Below are 22,804 nucleotides of genomic sequence, written 5' to 3' on the forward strand. Positions count from 1 at the left end.
TTTATTGTTGTAAGCTGCTTTGGCAGGGCTTCTGCCCTGAAAGGCGGCCAAGAAATATTTTAAATGAATGAATGAATGAATAAAATAAAATAAACTTGTAGTCCAAAGCATCTGGTGGATCACAACTCCCATGTTCCCTTACCATTGGCTATGGGCTGATGGGAGGCGTAGGCCAAAACGTTGGGAGGGCCACAAGTTGCCCACCCCTGCTCTATATGTAAATGGGCCTACTCACTATGTGTATATGCTGTGAACCAAGCCAAGATGTCACACAATCACCACAACATTGATCAGTGCTGGGTGGGAGTACAACTTGGGAGACATGCACCCACGTTCTCGCCAAAAACATTTCAGCAATACAGAACCAGCTATGTTGATACAAACTTTGGCTCATGTTTTGCAGTGCTTTTTATAATGGGATTGAAATTGCTCAGCAGTGAAGCCAGTTGGACTTGCTAAGTATAAGATGCTGTTATTGGCAGGTGTTGCTCCGTGCCCAGTCAGCATGGTGTATCTATCAATTTTGGAGTTTCAGTCATAGTAAATTCCTACATTGACAATGGCTAATCTAGTTTTATTTTACCCTGAAACTTGTTAAAGCTTAATCCTAGATGCTCTTCCACATGGCAATGACTGACATTGCCTGGCACCTACATTGTATTCCTTTCGGCGCCAGGTGAAGACCTTTTTATTTTCCCAGGCATTTTAGCATTTTAGCTTTCTGGATTTTTAGCTTTGCTGTTTTAAATCTGTATTTTAAATTCCTGCACTGCTGCTAGGTTTTATTGTGGTTGTATGGTCATATTGTGGTTTTAATGTTCTATATATTTTATATTGTTTTATTGTGTGCCATTTGGTTTTAATTTTTGTGAACTGCCCAGAGAGCTTCGGCTATTGGGTGGTATAGAAATGAAATGAATAAATAAATAAATAAATATAACAGCAAAGCCAGATGATCACCAAGGTTATCAATCCTTTGTAAGGCTGGACAGGTACGCCAAATAGGTAGCACCTTTAACAGCTTTAAGGCCTTCAGTGAAGCATCAGCAATGAACATCTAGATAAGCAGAAGCACTTTGCCCTAGATAGAAAACCCCCCAGCAATGTCAGCAAGAACTAGACATTGGCATGTCATAAAATGGCCTAGAATGTTCACAGAGGGAATGGGAAGGAGGGGGAAGGCAATTTCATCCAGACGAGTTGCCATCTGTAACCACAAAAGACATGACAAACGTCAGGAGGTATCAACAGGATAATAGTATGCAGTATTAGGTAAAAGACTCCACTGATGTAAGTGGAGCAAAGCTTTGAACATGTGGGCATGGTCTTAAGGGACCCTAACAACTAATAAGGACATTTAAATTATAATATTGCCATTTTTAGCTTATGGGGTAGGGGCTAACAAAAGTGCTAAAACGTAAATAGAAGTGTGCCCAAGCTTCTGGGCATACCTCCGAGTCTGATACCTGGCGGATGCACCATGGCTGCTTGAGTCTTGGGTCAGTGCTGTTGACAGACAGCAACTTGCTGTCCGTTGACAGACATTGCAACTTGCTGCTTAAAGAACAGTTAAGAACAGAAGAAGAGCCCTGCTGGATCAGACCAAGGGTCCATCTAGTCCAGCATTCTGTTCACGCAGTGGCCAACCAGCTGCCCACAGGAAACCTACAAGCAGGACATGAGTGCAACAGCAGCCTCCCACCCATGTTCCCCAGCAACTGGTTCCCCAGCAACTAGCCCCATCAGGACTATTAGCCACTGATAGCCTTATCTTACATGTAACTGTAATACTAGTTTCTTTTACTTTCTGTACCTGTATATCTGAATTTTGTTTTTCTGTTTGTTTTTACTTTCAGTAGAGCATATCTTCCTTTAATTAAGCTTGCTGTGGAACTGGGCTCTTTCAGTCAAAAGAATAGATCTCAAATCCTGAATCCATTTTTATTCTCACTGGGAAGGGCTGTGGGACTTAGAGGCTGGGGAATACTGGGAATTGTAGGACTTTTGCTGTCTAAACATGCATAGGGTTGCACCTTTAGTTTATTTACTTCCTACATCTGTCCTGTGGATGTTTACTCAGAAGTAAGTTCCACTGAGCTAAGTGCGACTTGCTCCCAGGATAAGTGTATATATAGGATTGCAGCCCAGACCTTCTAGCTCCTCTGAGTTCCAACATGGGTGGAAGCATCGGACCTATGTGTCTGGGCTCACTTCTCAGTTGTGAAATTTGCTTTACTTTCACATCTCTTTTTAATCCTCCCCAACACAATGACTCAAGCCGAACGTAGCTGCATCCTCCTACTTTGCATGTGCTGTGAGCCATTTGGTGCTCCCAAGACTCAATGTTCTGTTACTTTCTGCCTGCTGTGATTGACCTGGGTTATTTATGGCTGAATGAGCTGGGACAAGAAGGGAGAAACAGACTGATGTCACTGGAGAACACAACAAAAATGGTTCAGGTCTGAAGAATTCTAATTTTCCCCCTAAACCAGCTTTCCACAAGCAACCTGGTGTCCTTCAGATGTTTTGGACTACAACTTCCAGCATTCCTTACCATTGACTATGCTGCCTAGGGGTTGATGGGATTCAAAGCCTATAGGGCACCAGGTTCGGGATGGCGTCTGTCAAAGCTATATATATGAACTAATTACAAATTACAGAGAACTATCGCAGGCCTAGAAAATTTCCACTTCTGGAAAGGTTGCAAAAATTATTAGTTCCAGCTTGCATTTGTCAGATCGCCATAGTGAGCTGTTGCTTGCTTTCACCTCTGTTCTGTTGTTCAATTTTTAATGGTATTTTTAATCTGTGCAAGCTGCTTTGAGCACATTTGAAAAAGTAGCCTGAAATGCTTTGAATGAAAGAATGATTGAATGAAGAAATAACATTTTTGGAGTTTTGGAGGAAGTAGCCTTTTTGGCAGAAAACCTTTTGTGGCCTTGTCAGAACTGGTGTGGCACCATTTTCCCCATTTCTTACCTCAGTGCTAGCCTGAAGTGAAATGCCACCCTGTCTGCCTTGGTTCTCAGCCACACCTTGGTCCTTTGAATCCTCTCGTGATTGCACTGCATTAACTCTCTCCCACGGGTGTTGTGACTTCCTTTGCAGCCATTGCTTTTTAAGTTTATTATAAAATTTATAAACTACTCCACATCAAGAGATATTGGAGCAGTGTACAATAAATTAAAACACAAAATACAATGAGTCACAGTAAAAGCAAACAGATCAATAACACGGGGGCTGGAATTTACTCATTAGTCAGGAAATACTTGCTTGAAAAGAAAACCCTTCAGCAAATACCAAAAAACAAAGTAATTTGGGAGCATCCCTCATCTCAGTTGAAAGATCATTCCAGAGAGTGGGAGCCAATGTACAAAAGACCCTACTCCTGGTGGTTTCCAAGTGGATCTCCAACCCATGTGGGACACTTTAGAAGACTTCAGTGATTGGGCAGGATGATAAGGGAGAAGGTGTGTTTTCAAGTATCTTGGTCCCAAGTTATTCAGGGCTTTATAGACTAGTACAAGAACTTTAAACCTGGCCCCGTAGCAAATGGGAAACCAGTACAGAGCCTTCAGCAGAGATGTTACATGCCGCTATGGAGTGTTACCTGACAACAGTCAGGCAGCTGCACTAGCTGCAGCTTCCAGACCAACCTCAAGGGCTGTCCCTCATAGAACACAGCACAGTCATCCAGTTTTAGGTTACCAATGCCTGCACCACTATGGCCACACTATCCCCCATCCAGGAGTAGTCATAGCTGCACCAAGCTGGAAAAAGCCAGACGCTTTTGTAGCTAGGCTCCTTGACTTCTACTTCTATAAACACTGCCAGGTTTACTGCATTATTCAGTCACTTGTATCCAACACTGCCATATGCTCTGATGTCAGTGAGGTGATAACATTGCATAATGGTGAGCTTTCAAGAAATTTCACAGATTCGAACAGCTATGATAAGTTTTGACAAATTATTAATTCTCCAGAACTTCAGGGAGAACACTCTTGGCATACTTTCCTGATCACTAGAAATATGATTTTACTGCCTTGGATTTTAAATGTTTTTTGTGTTTACTGTGATGTTAATTTTGTTTTTATTTGTTTGTTAACTGCTTTGAGATCTTGGATAGTAAGTGTTGTACAAATATTTTAAATAAATAAACCGGTACATAAACTGTGCTCAATGCTGTATCAGTTATTTTTTTCTATACCGAATGTCACAGAGTTCCGTGGAACTTTAAAGCTTTTATCTCAAGGCCAAGGTTGTATTAAGGAAAAGAAACAGCAGTAGAAAAGTAAATGAAAAGAATTGAGTGGGAATAGCAGAGGACAAGAAGAATGTAAGAAGAGCCATGCTGGATCAGACCAAAGGTCTGTCTAGTCCAGCACAGCTCTTCTTACGTTCTTCTTGTCTTGCTTTTTGGGGAAGAAGGGGACAGGGTCATTGGAGATACTTCAAGTGTTCCATCAAACACTAAATAATCCCAACCCTTCAGGGTTTTTTAAAAATACTTTTTATTCTATTGTTTATCTTTATATATGAAATAAGCAGTACCAACAACCTAGTCATTATCTACAGTTTCCAACAATACAGTATTCTTAGGAGGACACAGCAGTAACGAAGAAGAAGAAAAACACGGAAGAAGGAAAAGGAAGAAAGCAAGAAAGAAAAAGAAAAAATATTAAAAATATTACTTAAAAGGATTAAGTTTAAACTCCATTACACACAAACTTCAAATATCATTCTACTTAAAAGTTATACCTATAACATTGCCAGTATTATAATTCAGTACAGCATAGATAATCAACCTTACATTTCAATATCATATCGCCAGTCTTATAGCAAGGGAGCAAGCCTACAATTCATTTCCAATAACCATATATTGCCCTTCAGTTAGCATATAATAGTAAAGCTTAACAATTTAACCAGCCAAAAATATTACTAATCAAAGTCTCATAATAATGATAGTAAAGAAATTAAAAAGGATAAGTAAATAGTAACAAATCACTAATAAATTTTATGCTATATATATATTTTAGATAGTGTCATTTCTAAATCTATATAAACCCTTCAGGTTTTTTGAATGCTTGTTTCCCTTACACTGGCACCAATACTTCCGTGTCACATGGAATGTTCTGATGCATGTCTGTGTGGAAGCATAATTCACAGGAACACTGGGAGCTGCCTTGTACTGAGTCAGACCTTGGTCCATCTAGCCCAGTACTGTTGACACTGACTGGCAGCAGCAGCTCTCCAGGGTTTCAGGCAGTTTTTTTTAGCTCTTCTTAGAGATGTTTGGGATTGAACCTGGGATCTTTTGCATGCAAAGCAGGTGCTCTACCACCGAGCCACAAGTCCACACAGGGGGGACTTGTTCTTTATGCATGCCTACCACTAGGTGATGAGGTTGGCTAGGTGGAATGAATGGCCTTCCTTCTCTGTCTACTTGGCAAAAAGGTGGGGTGTTGTTGTTTTGAAACCCTCTCTGCAAGGAACCCTCAGCTCTGTGGCCGTAGATGGGAACTGCTACCTTCATGCTGGCTTCGCCACGGTGGTCTGTATTGGCAAAGACACTGCCAGCTCTTTTTGGCCACCCACTTGTGTGGTGTGTGTGCATGGAGGGGATGTGTACTGGGTAGGATGCTGTCATTGTGATGTTGGTATTGTTGTCATACATTGGTTGGTGCCTTCCACACACGACTAATGTGGCGGCGGTCTCCGCAGACAACCTCAGGATTGGTGGGTGACAGAGGAATTGCCAGCGATGCTGTGGGAGTGGCTGTTGGTGCTGTTTCATGGTGCTCTGTTTTCTGTAGCTGTTGTTGTGCCCCTGAGTCTGCAGCTATCTGTGCACAGGGTCTGATACATTTTGTCCGTGCTGGCACCAGTGTAGCAGAGGCTTTCATAGTTGGACTATAGGATTGGCCTGCCTAGCCACCTGAGTTCACAGAATTAATTTTATAGTTCCTTGGACAAGCTCCCTGTTTCTTACCAGCTATACAATCTACCTCCAAGACAGTGGAGGCTGGTGGTTCCAATGTCAGTGGGGTGGTGAATCTAATCTGGGTTTTGGCCAGAACTAGTCAGAACTCCAAAGGAGGTAGCTCCTTTAGATTTCTGACTGGTTCTGACTGAAACCCAGAATGGATTCACCACCCCACTGGCATTGGAGCCACCAGTCGCCATTGCTCTAAGATCTTCAGAGGAGGTCTTGCTGGTCATTCCATGACCAACAGAACGTTACCATATAACATCTTAAAAGTTGGCCTTCTCAGCAGTGGAGCTCGCCTTCTGGAACACCCTGCCTCAGGAGGCAGAAAAAAATGTGGTGTTTTCAAGGCCTCCTGAAAATGCATTTGTTCACATAAGTTTTCTCTGGCTTTTAATTGATTATCACAATGCTGCTCCATTTTGCTGTTTCTTCTCATTTTTTCTCCTTAATCTTACTTTTGTTGTTATAAGTTGAAATTGTTTAGTGTTGTATTGGATTACATATATATTTTTAACAGTGATTTTTAATATTTTGTGTGTAAACTGCATAAAGATTTTATTATCTTAAAAGGTATATGTGTATTACAAACAAACCTGAGGTTGCAGTCTGGGACTTCTCTAGGTAACCCAGATTATCAAGCTCATTGATCATTAGTTAACAGAAGCAAAAAGGACTTCCTACTGAAACTTCTGAAAGACCCACAAGAAACTCCCACACACCTGTTTGGCTAAAGCACGTTTGCACTTGCATCACTAATTGGAGCAGAGGTCAATTTGTCCTGCTTAAGATGCTGTGTGCTCAAAGTGAAACCAGTGTCCAGAAGCATGAAGTGAATTATTTGGCAGTTTAGTTTGAAGTCTGCCTATTAGCTTGATGCAGTGTGTATTGCTATTTGCATAGTTTTGCCATGAGAGTTTGTTTCGGCCCATTACATTTGCCCAGGCTCAACAGCAAAGGTTCCTGGGACTGCAGGAGCAATACAAACCATTAGCATAATGTTTAAGATAGAAACATTTTTCAAAAAATTTTTTTTAAGAGAGTGGAGAAAAGGGATAGCTTCTCCAAATTAGATCCTTGTGCAAATTGCATTTGATACATGACAGACCACAGATCGCAAAACCTGATGCCTCCCTTAGGGGCAGTTGGCATGGTAATTTGGAAATGGAGATAGGTTTCTCACTGAAAAGACCAGACTGCTTACAGGTGATTAAATGAGAAGCACTTGCATGATACATGAACCTTGCAATATGAGGGGAAGCAGGATGAGAGTCTGATATTGGCGTTACGTTACTGATATCTTGAAGGCATCACTGGTCCAGAAAAGTGCCAAAGCTTGGCAGGGAAGTCAGGTGCTTCTCTACAGAGAGATAACAAGTGTGGAGAAGGGCAAGTTCACACATAGATCTCCAGCCCTCAGGGACAGAACGCTAAGTGGTGGATGTGCATGTGTGAAACTGCCGCCATAGATCAAATCTCCAGTCAGAGCTTTTGTGCACTGTGAGGCCACCCTCAAATGATGACTGATGTACAACCGTTTTCAAGGCAGACAATTCATGTTCCACTATGAAACAAGTGACATGCACGTGTATGTGAATGTGCACTACTAGCTAGATGGATTAACTTTGAATTTAGGAGTGGAGTGAGTAGTCTGAATGTAAAAGAGAATGTCCAACTCAGGGTAGACCAGGGGTTGGCAACACAGTGCCCATGGGCACAGCAGCACCTACCAAGACCCCTGACTCTGCCCATCAGACCCCTTCCTCACCCCCAGCTCTGTTCCCTTGTTCACCCCCAACCCTGCTTTCGCCACTGGTTCTTCCTACCTCCGTGCTCATCAGCAAGGAAGCAGGAAGCCAGCAGTTTGGAGACTTATTATCTTCTGATCTGCCAATTTCATGTTTCCTTGGCAGTGCGGGGAGGGAGGGGAGGGGTGGGAGGGAATCTGGACGTGGCAGCAGTGGGAAGAAAATCTGGAGGAGGAGGAGGCAGAAGCCATGATTTGCAGCCCCCCGCAAAAAACTTGTTATATGTGCCCATGGGCCCAAAATCTCTAGGGTAGACAAAAATAGACCTGGTGCTAGTTAACATAGGAAGTCCTTCCTCGGTATCCTATCCAGTAGGTTTAGATGTCCCCAGGGGCTTAAGCAGGCCTAAATGGCTTGGGACCAGGCTTCCTGAAGAGTCGGTGCCGTGGAGCCAGGGCTCACAGGATCAAAGCTCCGGGGCTTTTGATCAGCAGGGACAATTATGTCGTCTGCACCCCCTCAGACTTCCCTGTTCCCTCTGAATTTAGCTGTAATCCTCACAAGTAGCTGAGAGGGGTGATGGATTTTCCCAGAACAAATATATTGTTGTGAGGTATCCCTGTTGTAATGCAAAATATTTTGGGGTGGCTTGTACTTGAATGGGCAATTAAGACCCATTAGCATTGCAAAGGATCTACTCCTGAAAGAGTTAAAAACAGCTAGAACTCCACCAGTCTCATCCAACCAGGCCTCCATGATACTGCTCCAGGGAGACTTTGTGCAGTGAGGCATTTGACCTTCTTGTTTTGTTTTGTTCTGCTCTTTGTTTTAATCAGCATTTCTAATTTCTAACTGAATGTTTTGAACTGTTGTCATTTTTAATCTGCTCTTATCTCACCTTTTAGTGATTTTTTGTATCCATTGGTGGAGTAATTCATGTTTTAAATTGTAGATTTTATTATCAAAAGCCTTGAGTAATTTTTTTTAAGGAAAGGCAGGGTATAAAATGACATTTAATAAGGATAAATGCCAAGTTCTGCACCTAGGAAAAAGAAACCAAGTGCACAGTTACAAGATGGGGGATACGTGGCTCAACAACACTACAAGCAAGAAGGATCTTGGAATTGTTGTCGATCACAAGCCAAATATGAGCCAACACTGTGATGTGGCTGCAAAAAAGGCAAATGCCATTTTGGGCTGCATTCATAGAAGCCGCCATTTCCAGTAAAAAAAAAAACACAACGTGATAGACTATGTAAAGATTTACGTAGCCTATCATGGCTAGATTTTTAAAAAATACCGTGATAGGCTACGTAAATGTTTACGTAGACTATCACGGCTGAGTAAAAAAGCAAAACAAAACCGCGCGTACACAAATGTGTTCCTTATTTTGGCACATCTAGTCTACATAAACATTTACGTAGACTACAGCGAAAATAAGGGGAATGCAAATAGTGTACCGTCTACGCTATTTGCGTTCCCCTTATTTTCGCCGTAGTCTACGTAAATGTTTACGTAGACTAGACATGCCAAAATAAGGAATGCATATTTGCGTACGCCCGTTTTTTTTTTTTACTCAGCCGTGATAGGCTACATAAACATTTACGTAGCCTATCTCGGCTGACTGCAGGGACGCAAACGGTGGTGGCTACGGCCGCCGCCATTTGTGGACCCGGCCAGCCAGGATTCGGGGGGGGGAGGGACGGAACACCTCCCCCCCGGCCAGAATTTCGGGGGGGAGGGACATAGCGCCTCCCCCCCAGCCAGAATTTCGGGGGGAGGGATGGAGCGTCTCCCCCCCACCTCGAATCACATTTCGTTAAAAGGTAAGTGACTTTCGTACATCCCTAGCTCTCCACAAGGTCCTATGGGAAGATGGAGGATTGGTTCCACTCATGATCTATTTGCATGATTCAGTCTATTGTCTGAAGATGTTTTATATACATACAGGGTAGGGATGGGAAAATCCATCAGTTTTTTTTTTTTTAAATTTCTAGTTCTTTTTTAGGGATGTCAGAGGATTCCGCCATGGATCTCAGTGAGGCCGAATGCCAGTGCATTCGGCCCTCCAAAATCCGTGGCAGAACGAAGCCCCCCTGCCCCACCACCCCACGAAAGGTGCGTGAAACGGAGCACTTACCTGATGCCGTTCACGCTGTTTTGCGAATGGCGGTCGCATCATGGCAAAAAAACAGGAACGCAAATGGTGGCTGCTGTAGCTGCCGCCATTTGCATCTGCAGGCTCCGCACGCCTGCGAATGCACCCGGCCGGCGGCTCCGCGGAGTTGCCGCAGAGTGGAGCCGGCTGGGTTAGGATTTCGTGGGGAGGTGCGGAGCGCCTCCCCCCCACCGCGAATCACCCCTTCGGAAAGGTAAGTGACTTTCGCACATCCCTACTCTTTTTCTCCTGAAGATGAATAGCATTGTGAATTTTCACAAGTGCAAATTTGTACAAATCCCCCCCCCCCAATGTTACTTTAAAACATGGTCTGCAAGTCTGCAGCATCCATGCAACTCGGAAAATGTTGGTCCACTGTGGAATCTGCAGGTCGGATTCATAACAATCCAAACTCATTTGAATCCATTGTGGATTTCTCTGGCAACCCTAGTTTTAGTTTATCGCACATTCAAATTATTTAAATATCAAGTTGCTTTTATCCAGAATATGGAGAGCTTCAGAAATTTTGGTAAATTCTTATCAAAACTGCACTGAAATGAAATTCTTACCCATCCCTAATAAAGGGTGATCTGCGATCCTGAAAAAGCCTCTAACTGCACTGTGTCCACTAAACACCTTCTTCCCTGAAAAGGGCTAATTTGATCCTATGAATGGTTACTCAGCACTGTGTTCAATAGGGCTTCCAGGAAGGTGTGAATAAGACTGCAGCCTTATATCTTCCTGAAGAACAGCTCTTCTGGGCCAAGCGATTCCAGGAAGCTCCTGTTTTGACTTGAGTAGCAAAGATGACGTAATTGCTGTGTCCTTCAAAGGAAGTGAAGTCACAATGTAATAGTCACAATGAGGTTGGCACTTTTCTCTCCAGCATTCTGCTGTGTCACATCCCCCAAAGCAACCTTCAGTCTACAAGCTCAAGCACTGCATTTCATCAGTGTGACTTTTAAGACGGTGCTCTGAAGTTTTAACAAAATATTATTATTTAGGGAAGTGACAGAGAGCATTTGAGTTGATTTATTTGTGGCAGTAATGTCCAAAGTGCTGGCTCCTCAAATGGTTTTCTTTAAGCAAATGTCCTCTGTCAGTCTGTTGTTGAATGACTTTGTGTTTGCACTGAAAAGCTAATCCATCAATTTTGGCAAAGGAAAGTGCACAGAATAATAATATTAAGTCTTAGGAACAATTAGGTATCTAGTAATAGGGGCATATTATGTCTATACACATAAATATTTGGGATATGCATATACAAAAGAAAAATTACATTCCCAGAAGATAGCTATTTTAGTCTGTAGCAGAAAAAAAAAAGTGTGTGCGTGTCTGTGTGTAAGCTTCGGATTCAGAGTTCCAAAGCATGGGGGGATTAGGAGAGAGTGAGTTGGACTTCAGCCCTAACTGGCCTCGTCCACCTCTTCCCCACCTCTCTCTCTCCCCCCTTGCCCCCCTTGAGGAGTGGGGAGAAGGAAAGGGAAAGAGAGGGGGAAGGAGTTGTCTTTTGCAATTTGACATTGTCAAGACAACAAGGACTAAGCCATGTGCTTTTTGCATTTTTCAGTTCTGACACTGCTTAACCACAAAAGGTGGGATGAGCCTGGGGGTCATTTCCATAAAGTGGGATGTGTCTGGGGGCAGTGGGATTCAAAGTGATGATTCTGGGAGTCAGGAAGAGGGTGTAAAAGTAATATCACCTCAGACCATCTTATCCTTGACTTGATCCTAACCAACAGAGATGACTTAGTGGATAAAATAGCAGTTACAGGAACTCTGAGGGAAAGCGACCATGTTATACTTGAGTTCTTGGTTCTAACGGAAGCAAAAGTCGAGTGTAGCCAATATGTACCTTGGATTTTAGGAAAGCTGATTTTAATAAATTCAGAACAATCATAAGTAAGGTCCCATGGCAAGTGACTCTAATGAGAAAAGGAGTCCAAGATGGGTGGGAGCTTTTAAAAAAGGAAATTCTCAAGGCACAATTACAAACAATTCCAACAAGAAAAAAAGGTGGAAGACAACAGAAGAAGCCAATGTGGCTTCACAAAAAGCTTAGAGATGACCTGAAAACAAAAAAGGACACATATAGGAAGTGGAGGGAAGGCCAAGCAACAAAGGAAGAGTACAGGCAGGTAGCACAGAATTGCAGGGATGGCGTCAGGAAGGCTAAAGCTGAGAACGAGCTGAGGTTATCAAGGAATGCTAAAAGCAACAAAAAAGCTTTCTTCAGCTACGTGCATAGTAAAAAACAGAGGAAAGAAAAGGTGGTTCAACTATTAAATAAGGATGGCAAAAAGAAAAGGCAGAAGTGCTCAATTCCTACTTTGGCTCAGTCTTCTCCCAAAAGAGAGTCTATGACCCCCCTGGCAAAGGTGAAGTACAGGCTGAAGGGGCAGGATTGCAGCTTGAGATCGATAGGCATATGGTCAAGGAACACCTAATGACTTTGAATGAGTTCAGATCTCCAGGGCCAGATGAACTGCACCCTAGAGTAATAAAAGAACTGGCAGAAGAACTCTCAGAACCACTGTCTATTATCTTTGAGAAATCATGCAGGATGGATGGGTGAAGTGCCAGATGTCTGGAGGAGGGCTAATGTTGTCCCTATCTTCAAGAAGGGCAAAAAAGGAGGAACCTGGGAACTACAGACCAGTCAGTCTGACATTAATCCCTGGGAAAATTCTGGAGCAGATTATAAAGCGATCAATATGTAAGCACCTTTAAAACAATGCAGTGATTACTCGATTTGTCAAGAACAAATCCTGCCAGACTAATCTGATCTTATTTTTTGATCAAGTAGCTTCTCTTGTGGACTGTGGGAATGCTGTGGACATAATATACCTTGGCTTCAGCAAAGCTTTTGACTAAGTGCCCCATAATACCCTGATGAGCAAACTAGCTCAAAGTGGGCTAGATGAAACAATGATCAGGTGGATCCACAGTTGGCTACAGAATTGGACACAAAGAGTGCTTATCAATGGGACCTTCTCAAACTGGGGAGAGGTAACGAGTGGGGTACCGCAGGGCTCAGTCCTGGGCCCAGTGCTCTTCAACATTTTTATTAATGACTTGGAGGAGGAGGCGCAGGGAATGCTGATCAAATTTGCAGATGACACAAAATTAGGCAGGATAGCTAATACTTTGGAAGACAGAAACAAAATTGAAAGTGATCTTGATAGACTGGTGCGCTGGGCAGAAAACAACAGAATGACATTTAATAGGGATAAATGCCAAGTTCTGCACCTAGGAAAAAGAAACCAAATGCAGAGTTACAAGATGGGGGATACTTGGCTCAACAACACAACAAGCGAGAAGGATCTTGGAATTTTTCTGGATCACAAGCTGAATATGAGCCAACAATGTGATGTGGCTGCAAAAAAGGCCAATGCTCTTTTGGGCTGCATTAATAGAAGCATAGCTTCCAACTCTAGTTCCCCTTTACTCAGCACTGGTTAGGCGTCATCTGGAGTACTGTGTCCAGTTCTGGGCACCACACTTTAAGAAGGATGCAGACAAGCTGGAGAGGGTTCAGAGGAGGGCAACAAAGATGATCAGAGGACTGGAAACAAGGCCCTATGAAGAGTGACTGAAAGAACTGGGCATGTTTAGCCTTGAGAAGAGAAGACTGGGGGGAGATATGATAGTGCTCTTCAAGTCCTTGAAAGGTTGTCACAGGGAGGAAGGCCAGGATCTCTTCTCGATCATCCCAGAGTTAGGGATGTACGAAAGTCACTTACCTTTTCGCAGATGTGATTTGTGGTGTGTGGGGGAGGCACTCCGTCCCTCCCCCCAGAATCCTCCCTGGCCGGCTCTGCTCCACGGCAGCTCCACAGAGCTGCTGGCCAGGGCCATCCGCAGCCGGAGTTCCGGCCGCGGACGGGCTGCTGCGGATGCAAATGGCGGCCGTCGTAGCGGCCACCATTTGCATCCTGCGAGGCTGCTGTGATAGGCTACGTAAGTATTTATGTAGCCTATTATGACAAAGAGCAAGGACGCAAACAGCAGCCGCTACGCTGTTTGCGCCGCTGCTCTTTCTGTGATAGGCTACATAAGTATTTACGTAGCCTATCACGGTAAAGGCAGCCACGCAGATGGCTGTTTTCTCCCAAGGCAGACTCTGCTAAGCTACAGGTAAGGCGAGGAAAAAACAGATATGCTCACGCTTCTAAAACTGCTGCTAGTAATGGCGGAGAAGCAACAGTCTTGGTGGCGATCGCTGGGAAATGGGAAACACTTTTACCTCCATCTCCACCTTCCCTAGTCATTAGAGAGCTCTGTGGGCAGGGAGGCAGAATTTTAACCTCCCTACCTCTGCACACTGATCTCTCTCTCTCTGTCTGTCTCTGTGTGTGCAAGTATGCATGTGTGGCCTGGCCTCTAGCCCATCTCCCACTCCCCACAGCTGACATTGTATACTGTCCTTGGGGCTCAAAAAGTTGTGCACCCCTGGTATAAAATCATAGGAAGGGTCTGCAGTCATCGAAACCTATGAGGGCGCATAGGATGGGGTGTGTGTATGAGAGAGAGAGAGAGGAAGAAAGAAAGAGAACGTTACATATATTACATGCAGATCAGATTCTGAGGAGAGGCAAGTATGCTCTCTTCACTGGTTTCCAATTACTGCAGGCCGATCTTATTTCCCCAGAGAAATGAGATGAGCAGGGCTCAATAGACACATGACTTTCATTAGTGCAGGTCTCCTGTGTGACCTTGGAGGGTATTCTTAGTTTTACACAAATTGCCCCCCCCCAACACATGGGCTGGTGCGGCTTGATGCAGATTGGGTCAGGCCAACTCGCAGGAAAGTGAGCCAAAGTCTGGGGGCTGAGTTGACTAAAGCTCAGCGCGCTTCACCCCCCTAGACAGATTTCTCTGACATCCCTAGTCTGTGATGCTCTTAGGGTGCATGTGTGCTACATTGACAGGGTCAGTGTGTGTCTACCCTTCACAGACAGGTGTGGGCTACATCTTCCTATGCCTCTGTTTTGTTTTAAAAGATACACAGCATTATTAGGTTAATGTCAGATTTAGTATAGAACATTTTATTTCATTTTGTTTGGAACATATTTTGTCCAAATAAAAGCTGTGTTCAGTAGGATGCTTTCATTCTACTTTCTAGCCCCATGGGATCAACTAGAGATTTTGCTATGGGGCTGACTAGGTTTCTTTGTTTAATATATCATGAGTCTCTGTGAGAAGCGATGTGTAAGGAATGCAGGAGCTTGCCGAATGCTATATGACCAGAGAAAGACTCTGGAGTAGTGCTGTGCCGAAAATTTCTCTCACATTTTTTTCAACCATTCTCATTCAATTTGATAGGAGAGAAATTGCTTTGGAAAATGAATTCAATGGTGAAGAAATTTCGGAGAAATTCTCATGGGTTGGGTTTGGGTTCTTGGGCTTGTCTTACTTAGGAGGTGGCCGAGGAGTGAGCACAAGTTGGGTGAGCCCGTGTGGTGTAGTGGCAAGAGTGTTGGACTAGGAGCTGGGAGATCCGGGTTCTAGTCCCCACTTGGCCATGGAAGCTCACTGGGTGACTTTGGGCCAGTCACACGCTCTCAACCCAACCCACCTCACAGGGTTGTTGTTGTGAGGATAAAATGGAGAGGAGGAGGATAATGTAAGCCGCCTTGGGTTCCTTGCAAGAGGAAAAAAGGCGGGGTATAAATGCAATAAATAAATAAATAAACAAACAAATAAATGTCCTGTGTTTCATTGTACTATTATCTCTCTGGCAGTTCGTAACCTTGTCAGCTTCAATTAAAACCCATTTTAAGGCACCGTGAGGTAATTCCTCCCATAGGGCTTTTTCAGCTCAGGACATGCAGGCAGCCTGAGAGTTAGGTAAACTCAAAAACACCATAAAAATAAATTATAAAACATCCTGAATGAGACAGAATGGAAGCCTCTTTCATTGGGGGGGGGGGACTGTCAGGAAATTGAAGGCAGAGCAGTAACTCCACCTCATCCCTGGGCCTAGACACAATACTGCCCCCCCCCCCGCATTGGGGTGGATGCAAACTGTAGGCCTGCTTGCCAAGACAGTTGATGCTGTTGCAGCACAACCCTCCCCCCAAACCCTTATCAAGAAAGAAAGAAGCTGTGCTACAACAAGCCATGGCAAAGGGGAGCCCTACCTGGGAGAAACTGATGAGAACTTCTCCTCCCCCTGGGGAAATTCGGTGAAATTGTCTCCCAAATTTTTCTGCCCACAAGTAAGGTGGATAATTTCAAGAGAACTGTGGTGCTGGAGAAGACTCTTAAGAGTCCCCTGGACTGCAAGGAGGTCAAATCAGTCAATCCTAAAGGAAATCAGCCCTGACTGCTCATTGGAACGACAGATACTGAAGCTGAAGCTCAAATATTTTGGCCACCTAATGCAAAGAGAAAACCCAGATTGAAGGCAAAAGGAGAAGGGGACGGCAGAGGATGTGATGGCTTGATAGCATCACCAATGCAATGAACATGAACTGTCTTGAGCACACTCCGGGAGCGAGCGCAGGACAGGAAGGTCTGGCGTGCTATGGTCCATGGGGTCACGAAGAGTTGGACATGACTTAACGACTGAACAACAACAACTACTAGGGAGTGTTGTGGAAGTGATGCTTTTGGGCCCACTGAGCAAACAGTTCTCACAGAATTGGACAGTAGTAGTGAGGGCTAATATGAACAGGTCTTCTAAGAGCCAGGAGGAGGTCAAGGGTCAGAGCAATTGAGTTGAGGATGCTAGCTGAGGCAAGGTGGTTAAAAGCTAATGGACAAGGCAGAAATAATAAGAAGATAATGAAGACAGGCCAAATACATCACAGGAGGTTGAGCTGAAATGGTGAAGCAGAAATACGTAAAAAGCAGTGTTGGCGAAATAATATAGCAAAATATTACCCATTCTGCTTTATACCGAAAATATATTATCCTTTAAAGATTCTAAGTTTCCTGCATGGAAACCTACTGCCATGTCAGAATGAAAATTGACTCAGTGTGTACACTCAGTGGAACTGAAGCCTGTGTGACCATCACAATTTGCACATGGTTTTGACACCTTTTCACCCCCATGCAGAAGGTCTTTCTGTGTGGGAAATTTGTGACTTTTGAAGCGGCCCTGAGACTCTGTCTATTGTGTACATATCTAACCCTCTGAGAGAAACTCTTTGTTAGCTTTAATTACTTTGACATCAACAGAAAGAAAAGATTTTTCTTTTTCCACCAAATTCATGACAAGCCTAATGAGACATGGCGCACATCTGTGTCCACAATACTGTCTCTGCATCAGCTCAGATTAGGTTGATCTTATCCTCTGGGCAATGGCTGAAGAAAGACTGTAGGAGCAACACCAGGGAGGGTTTATCAAGGCTTAATTAAAGGTTAAATGAAGAATGAAATAAACAGGTGAGAGCTGCTCAAGGCAGGCAGGTCTCTCTTTTGACACTGGCCCTATTAGTCCCAGATTTGATTATCTTCTAAAGAGAACATGCCTATAAAAGGAAGGACAAGCCTTGGTTCCAACTCTTTTTCTAGAGCAAGTCTATGATGAAAATGGTAGACTAACCGGAGTATCTAATGTATGAACTGGAGGCATCAAAATGGTGCCTTTTACAAATTGACTTTTTATCCCCCGCATACTTAAAATGGCCTTGGAGTTGCCACGCAAGCTACACTTGCTGAAATTCCCTCTTCTACAAAAGCGGTGGTGCAGCTTGGTAATTTGAGACCCTGGACTTGTTGGTGTCATGGTGGGCCCCTTAGATGGCCATGCGTATGACTACAGTTGTGAAGCACACAACTAACATTTCTGTTCTCTCCCATCTCACCATTCCATGCTTTACAACTGCTTCTACTTTCCTGATATGTGAGAACAGAATTCTTTGCCAACTCTGATGAAAACAAATCAACACACAAACCTGGAACATGCAATTTCATACTATAAAAACTCACTTAGATCATAGCAGAAACAAGGGAAAGGGCCTTCTTGGTTGTGGCCTCCCAATTATGGAATGATCTCCCTGATGAGGCCTACCTGGCACCAATATTGTTATCATTTCTATTTCTGTCAGGCATTTGGCAGCATATAATCAGGTCCTGGATTTGTCTTATGTTTGGTTGTTTAAAATGGTTTTAGATATATGTTGTCTGTGTGTATGTGTTGTCTGTTTATATGTTTTTATACAGTTCTACACTTTGTATAATGTATTTTAAAGGCTTTTAATTCTTGTAAACTGCCCAGAGAGCTTTGGTTATGGGGTGGTATAGAAATGTATTTAATCATCACCACCACCACCACCACCACCACCACCACCACCACGATTGCAGGAGTAAAACGGAGTTTGCTGCTGTAGAGTATCACTTGTAGAGTAGCAGCAGAGCATCACCTGCTGCAACTCTACAAGTGGGGGCTCTGGGGCCCTGGACTTTAGCCCCAAGGCCCAGGCCTAGCTAAACTACTGTACACAACTATTAAAGATGCAGGACTCCTGGTGTCTTTTGCATCTGGCCAGCTGTCATAACTCCTCTGGGGGATTCCTTATTAGAGGAAGAATTTCAGCCTTCAGAGCTAGATGTCCCCAGGCAACAGATTGCTGCAAAGGACCCCAAGATGGTCCTGGGCCTTCAGGGGTGATGCCTTCAGATCTGTCTCCTTGAGAAGCAGAGAGCTCAGCTTCTGAGGCAGATGCTGAGCTACCTAACCCCTGAGAATGCTGTTGGTGCCTTAAGATTCAGGTTAAGTTGGTGGCCAGGTGAAGGAGTGCTAAAGAAGGCTTCTCAGGAGGACATCTTACCCAAGCCTCTGATTTGATGCAGCTGAGTCCTGGGTAGAGATGTGAACGCATGGAAACCCCCCAGAAAAAATAGGAACCCCCCCATTTCCCCTCCAAAACCGTTCCCCCCCAAATGAACAGTTTTGGATTATGAACTATTTTCTTTTAGAATTTAAGTCGAAGTATTTATATATTGTTACATAGCCTTTACTCTCTTCAAAATGATTTCTAAAAACTATGTAATAAGAACACTTTTATGGAAAGACTCGAGACATAAAATGTCTTGAAATAATGAAGCCATGAGGGAAATTTTTTTTAATCCTCTCTGTAAGATTCCCAGCATAGTTCATTCTTTCATTCCTTCATTCCAAAATTATTGATCTAAAATATATTTTACTGATAGACATTTATGCTCAGTTTCCCAACATGTGAGTAGAGTCACCATTGCGCATTCTTGACAGTAAATGTGCATTGACAACTTGGGTTTTGCTCAATAAGAGTCCTGTGTTCTGATGCTGTAGCAGTCATTTAATGTAGATCTAATCTGTTCAGACAATAATTACAAATTTACTAACTGAGTTTACTTTTAAAAGTTTTTCTGTAAAAAAAGAAAAAAATGTTTTTTTCCCATGGTCTTAAAATTTCCAGAAATTTTCCATCTCTAATCCTAGGTGAGGCTCTGGAAGTGGTAGCATATAAATTCTTAGTGGAGACCAGCTAGCTGCTGGAACAACACCTTACCTCAGCAACTAGTATCTTGAACACTTGCTTTGTGACTGATCCTCTGTGCTTCTGATGGTTGGACTCCTAATAGACTCTGCTCTTTGGATTGTGTTTGTGTCGGACTGCTTACCTGTGTTTGAAATTGGCCACACCTCAGACCCTTCTCTTGGAACTCTCCTTCCTGACTGATAATACTGTGCTCTTGGCCTTTGCCAGCATACTGACTTCTCCTGCTTTGGACTGCCATAGTGCTGGACTGATACAACTTTGCTGACTTACTACTGGATTTGCCATTAGTTTTATTTATTTTATTATTACATTTATATCCTGCCTTTTTCCCTCTTGCAAGGAACCCAAGGCAACCTACATGCTCCTCCTCCTCCTCTCCATTTTGCTAGCTGGGGAATGCTGGGAGTTGTAGGCCTACATGCCTAGGATTGCACCCTTGATCCACAACGCATTATAGTAATCTTAACCCACAGCATAGTCCACTGATGCTAGGCTATCCCCATCCAGATAGCATTGCCACTGGGCTACCAAATGAGGCTGGCAGACGGCACTCCACACCGATGAGGCCACCTGAGCCTCCAATGACAATGATGAATCTAGGAGATGCAAAAGTACATCTGCTCCTTCAGGGGGAGTGTGACCCCATCCAGAGCCTGTTGCATTTCTCCCATCTGGACAGAGGAACCACCCACCAGCAAGGTGTCCATCTTACCTGGACTGAGCCTCAATTTATTGGCTATCATACAGCCCAGATTACCAACGCTAGACACCGGTTCAGCAAATCTACCTCAATACCTGCCTGAGATGAAAAGGAGGAATAGAGTTGCATGTCATCAGCATACTGATGACAACACACCCCAAAACTCTGGATGACCCCACACAGTGGTTTCATGTAGATGTTAAACAACCTGGGCGATAGAATTGATCCGCTGTGGAACCCCGCAATGGAGGTTCCATGGATCCGTACACCACTCTCTGGAAACCAATGCTTAACTCTCGCGAAGAAATAGGTGGGACTTAAAAATACTTAACGTTGGCTGAGACAAATCCATTAGGAATGGGGTATTTTCAACACAAACTCTCCCTGGGATGAACTATTCTGGAGTTTTCAGATCATGATAGGTATATTCCACCTCTTTCACACCAACATAGAGAGAGCAGCTACACACCTTAAAAAAAATAAAAAAAAATCTCAAGACATGATATAGTAGTTCCCTTTTTTCCTGTGTTATCACAGGAAATACAGAGCCGCAAACATAAATGGGAAATCAACAACAGCAGGACATTATAAAGACTGCATATTTTAAAAGGTATAGGAATGGGGCATGCAGAGGACATCTCTGTTTGAACAGGTTTGCTTTGGCTTTCTGGAACGTCAATGTTATCTCTGTCATGGTGGCAGGAGCCAAAGAAGTCTGCAGGTTTGCCGCCATGCTGGTATCCTGAGGGGACAGCTGATTTATTCCATGGCCACTTTCTGTCTTTCTAGACAACCATCATACCAGTTCAGGTTGCTCTGTGGATAAATCATTCCGGCTCTGTGGTGAGAAACACACACCGTAGGACCTTCCACTTTTAAGTCTGCAGTATCAATTTATTATTAAACTTGCGTTGCTGTTACTGGCTGGAGTAGCCATACATTTTCATAGACATTGAAGAAAGCAACGCTATTCTTTGTTCTGCCAGGAAGATTTTGGATGTGGGGCATTCTCTCCTCTAAGAGAGCCCTCACTTCTTGCGGTGAAAGTGAAACTTCTGGGTTGGTCCCAGAAATGCATGAACAGCAGCGGGGGGTGTTTGTGGGCAGTGGAGGCTGGTGGCTCTAACAGAGCTATCCAAGGTGCTGAATCCAGTGCTGAATACTATCCCCCAAATAGGTTCCGCACCTTGGATAGCTCCTTTAGAGTTCTGACTGGTTCTGACCCCTCGAAATTGGAGCTACCAGCCTCCACTGGTTGTGTGTACTGTTTTGCAGATGGTTGTGCAACACTTAGCACAAGCACACACCTTGCCACTTTGTGCAGGACTGTATTGCAAAAGATTGAGGATCACGTTGGGCAAGACCTTGGCACAGTGGTGCAGCTGGGGCTGGACCTTAGGGTCAAACTCCAGGGCCCCGGAGCTTGTCCCCCCCCCCCATCACCAGCCAGAGAGTGGCAGGTGAGGCAGAATCAGGGCAGCAGAAGCAAACTCCATGTTATGATGGTGCTATGATTTAAGTGAGTTTAAAATGCACATGCTCAGAGTATTCTTTTTTTAAACCAGGGTTGGCAAATGTTTGTTGGTCTTATTCTGTAAGGTACTAGGAATGCAGGAGCACTTGTACAGCATGGAATGACATTTGGAGCGGGGGCAGGGGGCGGAATGGGGAGGAACAGAAATCTAAGTTGTATGCTTCCCAACTGAGGTGATACACACGGCCATCTAAAGGTGTGTGTGTGTGTGACGTGTGTGTGTGTGTGTGTGAGAGAGAGAGAGAGAGAGAGAGAGAGAATACATTCGGGATCTAAAATTTAGGGATGTACGAATCCTTTACCTGGTTCCGGTCAGGGCATCTGCTGGGGGGGGGGGGGAGGCGATCTGTTCCTCCCCCCGGAATCCTTGACCCTGAATCCTCACACCTGTTCTATTCCACATTATTTTATTTATAATGCTGTGCTGCAGCCACCACCACTATCACTACCGTGGACTCCTGCCTGGCAGTATTTTAAAGGGGATTTTTTAATTGGTTTTTTTTTCCAATTTTGGGGGGCTTCTGTTGTGTTTTAGGGGTGGGTAGCCTGCCTGATAGGCGGGAGCGAAGGGGCATGTGTCCACCTGACGGAGGCAGTGGGGGGAGTGCTGCGGCCCAGACTATACCGATGCTGGGCAGCAGGCGCTGGCAGGGCGCTAGGGGCAGGCCATGCCAGGTAAGGGGAACAAGAGAGAGATGCGTAATATCTGTCCATTGTTCCGGGCCTTGTTCTGGGCCTGCCCAGAACCAAAGGATAGCTGGGGGAGGCATGACCCCATCTTCTGGCCTTCGTTTGCTGCTCTGCAATGCCAGGTCTGTTACCCAGAAAACCTCCCTCATCCACGACATGATCCTGGATGAGGGTGCAGACCTGGCATGTATTATGGAGACCTGGCTGGCCGAGGCTGCTGCTTCAACTCTTGCGGCCATGTGTCCAGCTGGATTTTCGTACGCACAGCAGCCGAGGGCTGGGGATCGGGGAGGGGGAGTGGCTGTTACCTACAGAGAGTCCTTGGTTTTCACCAGATCCCCTCTCTGGGAGACCAAGGTTGCTGAGTGCATGTACTGGAGGTTGGGCCTGAGGGGCAGTCTGGGGATTCTGCTTGTGTACCGTCCACCCTGCTGCACAACTGACTCCCTGGCCAAGGTGCTTGAGGTGGTCTCTGATGTGCGTGTGCAGTCCCCTAA

General features: G+C 44.4%; 1 long non-coding RNA gene across 1 annotated transcript in view; it reads left to right on the forward strand.

Annotated features, from left to right (window-relative positions):
• Positions 1 to 21,527: 21,527 nt before the first annotated feature.
• LOC146359882 (uncharacterized) overlaps positions 21,528 to 22,804 on the forward strand; it is a 70,653-nt gene continuing 69,376 nt past the window's right edge. Inside the window, exon 1 of the long non-coding RNA XR_014786816.1 lies at positions 21,528 to 21,602. This is a non-coding gene — a long non-coding RNA (uncharacterized LOC146359882). The remainder of the gene's footprint in view (positions 21,603 to 22,804) is intronic.

The sequence above is a fragment of the Heloderma suspectum genome, chromosome 1 (genome assembly GCF_057233095.1).
Source record: "Heloderma suspectum isolate Gila_16-S chromosome 1, 16-S_ref, whole genome shotgun sequence".
In the NCBI taxonomy this organism is placed as follows: Eukaryota; Metazoa; Chordata; class Lepidosauria; order Squamata; family Helodermatidae; genus Heloderma; species Heloderma suspectum.